The sequence below is a fragment of the Cupressus sempervirens genome, chromosome 10 (genome assembly GCF_028749045.1).
Source record: "Cupressus sempervirens isolate cs-2001-9-10 chromosome 10, ASM2874904v1, whole genome shotgun sequence".
NCBI lineage: Eukaryota > Viridiplantae > Streptophyta > Pinopsida > Cupressales > Cupressaceae > Cupressus > Cupressus sempervirens.
In genome coordinates, this window is record NC_143127.1 from 168,845,383 (window position 1) to 168,851,535 (window position 6,153).

Genomic DNA, 6,153 nt, shown 5'->3' on the forward strand with positions numbered 1-6,153 from the left:
TTAGTATCAAAGAATCTAGCATGGGATGTTTCCATTTTATAAGGATCTAAAAATTTATACAAGAAAGGTCATCCCCCTTTTGTGATCACAAGCTGATGGGCAATGGTGCAAGTGGGAAAGATTGAACCTCTTGACCATCCTGCCAATTTGGTTTCCTCCAAACCTCCTATTTGCTATAGAATATTAGCCAGGCCAACCTTTAGAGGCACTTGGTATGGTAAAGCATGAGGGGTTCCTCGAAACCCATACACTCTAAAAATAGTAGAAACCAGATAGGGAATGATATCAACCAAATTGTGAAAAACCTTTAATCTAGTAGTGGAATTCATGGGTTTGATAAAATATAACAACAATTTAGGAATCATTAGATTCTCCCTAGATAACAATGTCCTTAACTTTGATGCAAAATGTCCCTAGATAACAAAGTTGGCTTCATTTACATCCCATGAGATATCTGCACTCTAAAGTTGGACAGGTAGGATTCTCCTTCATGTTCCCTTGTTAATTGCATCTCTCCTCCAAAATAGGTGGCTCCCTTAAAAGAAACATACTCATCGACATTGAATACCATCCAAAAGCCTTCTCCACTTCCCCCTTTGCAATTCCAATCAACCCATTATGGATTTCTTTAGCTAAGAATATTGCAAAATCAAAGATAACATCAACTCCAAAGCAAGAAATTTGCACCATCATATACGTAAGCTTAACAGGCATATAGCTCTGTTCATCTTCCCCAAAAACCTGACACAAAGACATGTAAATATTTAGAGCATGGGAATTAAAAATTTCTTTCTTGAAAGGCTCTGGGGTTGAGGCTATGACCAATGTTGTACTTGCAATGGCTACCGGATGTTGTTTCAGATGTCTTTGTCTGACATAGACTCTCTGGGCTTCATACCCTTTTTCTAATTCTTGAAAATTAACAACTTCATGATATTTACAGACAAGATCCATCCCAAATAATTTTCTAATCTCCTAGGGCATTATTTTCATTAGGCAGTCCCCATTAATTCCTCACACTGACCTAGTGACTGGATCATACATCCTTAAAACTGAAGTCAAGAGGTTTGAATCCATAAAAACTCCATGCACCACCAATTTCCCAAGGTCAAAATTTCAAATATTTCCATGTGAGGAAAAGAGCTTTCTTTCTGTAAACCATTTCTTGAATAATTGTAACCTGCTCTTGGTTGTTACAACATCTTGAGTCTACTTCCCCTGTCATACAAACCCTCAGCCAAATTTAATCTCAGAGCAATAGGTACTAACTTTCTCATTTGTGCCACATTATTGGTTGACTCACTCAATTGCTCGAGGAAATTGTCATGAACATTTCTGTGTTGGTAATCTGTCTTTCTGGAAAAACTTTTTTTGGGTGGCATATTTGCGATAAACAAATAATTCTATATCAAAATCCCTTATAGAGATGGATGGTGAAGCTTACTAGAGTAATCTCACTACTTTCTCGTTGAAATAATTCATAATTTCCTTAGCACTAAATTCCTTTTTCCTTGTGCTCTATTGTAGTTCTTCAATTGCTTCTTTTGCATAATAGAATGCTATATTTCCATTATATTTCCATATTTCATCCACACCCAGAGACTTCAATTTTCCACAAATGTTCTGTAGGGAGTGAGTATGCATGCTTCATAGAAAAAAATGAAATTAGGCTGTTGATTTCTATTATATCTAACGATCTCAATTGAATCTTATTGGTGACTCATATTTCTTCATATCAACATAGTAGTCAAACCAATAGTATATTTTTAGTTGGAAAACACCTTCTTTGTTTACATCTTTGCTATACTAGTTGAAAAACCCTAAGACACGCATCAACTTATGCTATGTCACTATGGTTAAAAACATTGCATCTTTGAATAGCAACATAACAATAGGGTAGATCCATTTTGCATCGGACGATTCAGATCATTCTTAATTCATTGATTGTTTCTCCCCACGGATGGCCCACCTTGGACACATGTCTTCACATCATGTAATCGCTATGGTTAAAGACCCTGCATCTTGCTTTTGTGACATTGTGACAAGTATTGATCTATTCGACATTGGATGATCAAGATTTCTTATTGATATTTCATAATACTGGGCCTACTGGGACACATGTCACCTCGTTGTATAGTCGCATGGACTAAAGACCTTGCATCTTTGGATAACAACATAACGAAAAACATAGATGAACTTTTGATCTAACAGATGCCAGAAGAGATGCTTACCTTTTCTTTTTATGGCCCACATGGACATGTGTTATCTTCTCACTTTTTCGCTATAACTAAAGACCTTGCTAATTCTTATCGCGAAAAAGCGATAATCATTGATCTGTTTAAGATTAATAATTAGGAAAATAACACTCTTTGTTTCAAAGTGGGGCCCACTTGAGACATATGGCTTGTTCTGGCTAGTCACATGGTTTATCTATTGAGCACCTTTTCATCATGAGAAAGCGATGTCCATTGATCTCCAATCTGATCAATGTCTAGAAATAAATTTTGAAACTTGTTTAACTTGAGCTACAACCAAATCACAAAATGATACTTGTTATTCTCTGCTGACATCATGCCTTTTGGAACTTGCAAACCCTCTGTCCCACTTTATCCACGTGTCTCTCTATTGCGTTGTCGCTATAACTAAAGACCTCACATATTCCCTTGGCGACTATACAATCATTGTGGATTCGATCTACATTTGATGACTTGTATTAAATCATTGAAATTGCTATAATTGTCTAGACCCACTATACACATGTCAACTTCTCTCTTTGTCACTATACTTAAAATCCTTGCTACTTCTCACAGCAACAAAGTGACGATCGTCAATCCAAATAAGATCTAATGGTTGTAAAAATAGCTCGTTTCACGGGTCCACCAAAGGTAAAAAATACTGAGGAAATAAAATGAAAGGCTTGGAAAAACTAACACATGGCCACGGGGAAAATGAAACATGAAATTTTTTATGATATAATTTAATTTTAAAATATTATCCCTTATCAAAGAAGACCCTAAAGGCTTGAACATATAATAGGGTTTAATCTATTCATTTATTTTTTAGGGTTTCTGACATAATTTCCCACCTTATAAAATATTAAAATGAGGTAATTGCTGACATGATTTAGAATTTCAAACTTTGCAAAGGGAAGAAAATAAAAAAGGGGCTAACAGTGGCTTTGTCTGGGGATGATGAATGGCCCACATTCATGCAAGAGCTTAGAAACTTTGGTTAAAACATACCATAAACTTGACAAAACTGGAGAGCACTAAAACTGCAAACTGAAAACAATAGACCAACCAGAAGGACAGACACTATATATAGTATATAAAAAATTTAACAACCTAACTACTTTTCATGGAGAAAAAGATACCCCTTCAACTAAAATACTTCTTCAAAAACTGCCCATGAACTGGTAGTTCAAGAAGGTCACTAGAAAGCTCTTTCAAATGATACAAATCTTCACCCCATCTATCCTGAATCAAATAGGGGCCTAACCATATGGGATCAAAATTTTCATGTTTTCCTTTGTCTTCCAATCGAGCATTCCATCGAAGCACCATGTCATCTATTTCAAATTTTATTTCTATAGTCCTTTTATTAAACAAATGTTTCATTTGTAATTGTAGTTTGGCATTTCTTGCAAATGCTTCTCTCTTGTGCTCATTTAACCCAACAAGTTCATCTATCCTCTCTTGCATATCATCTGCAATATCTTCATCATACTTTTGGAAAAAAATTGTACAAGACCATTCAGTTGTTTTTGGGGCATTCTTGCTTGAATTCCATACACAAGGTCAAATGGTGATACTCCAATGGCATTTTTAAATGTTACCCTATCGGCCCAAATTGCCAATGGTAACTTGGAGTCCCATGCTTTCTTATTCTTATCCAATATCCTTTTGATAATCTTTGACAAACTCTTTTTTGTGGATTCTGCCTACCCATTTCCTAGAGGATGATATGGAGATGAGGTAGACCTATTAATACCATATTTGTGACAAAATTGTATGAATTCATCAGATATGAAGCACATCGCATTATCTGTCAAAATTCTCTCTAGGCATCCAAACATGGTGATTATGTTATTCAACAAGAAACTATTAACAACTTTACTAGTTTCTTGTGTAGTTGGGATAGCCTCTACCCACTTGGCCAAGTAGTCAGTAGCTATAAGGATCCATGAGTAGCCACTACTGAATTTATTAGCTATTTATCCAATAAAATCAATTCCCCATTGTTGAAAAGGGGCTTGAACCTCTATAGGCTTTAATAGTATATTCCCAAAAAATTTCAATTTGCCAACAAACCTCTGACAAGGGTCACACTTCCTAATCAAACAATGAGCATCTTTGAATAAGCTTGGGCACCAAAAAGCAACTTTCATCACCTTGTTAGCTTTTGTCTTGGCCATGTAATGTCCTATATAAACTGCTGAATGCATCTCAATTAATACTCAAATTGATTCCTTATGATTGACAGATTTAAGCAATATTCCTTCAAGGTTCCTCCACCAAAGTTTCCCATCATTAATGATGTATTTGATTACTTGCAACTTTATTGATCTCTTTTCATTGTCAGTCAAATTAGGTGGAGCTTCCATGCATTAAAAATAGTAAATGAGTCTCTTATACCACTCACAATAATCCATATCACAGGTATAAGGGTGGTGGTCTTCATCGTCAAGATTAATTTGCTTGGCATCAAAATTAGATTGAGCCATTAGCTTTTCTAATCCTTAGCCTCTTACTAATTTTGTAATTCAAACATCTATGTTAAACTCTTGAATCTTGTTTATCCATCTGCATCTTCTGCCATATACCTCTTGTTGGGAGAATATATCTTTCACAACAACACTTGGGGAAAAGGCTATGATAATATCACCAACCAAATAACATCTAAAAGCTTTGACTATTTTTACTAGAGCTTAAGCCTACTTCTCATTTATGCCATACTTTAGCTCTGCAACTTGAAGTGATTTACTAAAGAATGCAATGGGTTGCTCAAAACCCTCTTCATTTTTTTGAAGCAATACTATTGCAATTGTGTGAAAAGAGACAAATGAAAATATATGCATGGGCTTGTTATAGCCCGGAGTCCTAATTATTGGTGCATTCTTGATTGCATTTTTTATTTCTTGGAATGCAATTGAAGGTTCTCCATCCCATTTGACTATTGCTCATTTTTTAAGCATCTTGGAAATTGGCGTACTAATCTCTGCAAAATTTGTTATGAATCTCCTTAGGAAATTAACATGGCCAAAAAATGATTGGATACCTTTGGAATTTATAGGCTTGGGGACTTTATCAATTTTCACTCCATCCTTAGACACTATGTGGCCAAGAAGCTTTCCTTCTATGACTCTAAAAATACATTTCCTTTGATTTAAGGAAATTCCACATTCTAAAGCCTTTAAGAAGATCTTCTCTAGATTTTTGCGATGACCCTCTTCTTTCTTGGAGTAGGCTATTAAATCATCTTGATAAACCACCACAAAATTTTCTATGTATTTTGAAAAATCAACATGCATGGCTCTTTGGAAAGTGGTCCCTACATTAATTAAGCCAGAAAACATTCTAACATATACATAGGTCCCCCATGGTGTTGTAAAAGAAGTTTTGTATTGTTCCACTGTTAGTTTGTGGTGACTGATCAGGGAAGTGCTGTACATACTTCATAATTTTTTTTTCCCATTATTCGCCAATTGGTTAATATTCACTAATTGGATATTATTTATTGACCAATTTATGGATGACATGCTATAACTAATTTTAACCCTAAAGTGACAAAAATACTTGTATAAAAGGGCTTAGGGTTAGGGATTGTTTTATAAGGTGTGATGTGAAAATTGCTTCTTGTGGTGATATTGAGCTATAAGGGATTATAGATTTTAATCAAGTTGTAATTACTATATTGTAATAATATTGGAATTTATGTTTAGTGGACATAGCCCAGGGTTTGGGTGAACCATGTTAAATCTTGTTGTCTTGTGTTTTCTTCTATGTAATCTATTATTTTCTAATATTGTTTATATTTGCATGTAATTTTTATTTTTGTCGTGGTTAATTCCTAACATCCACTTCATCAACTAGCACTTGGTTGTAACAAGAGAAACCACTCATAATTGACATTAATTTAGAACCTATTACTTGT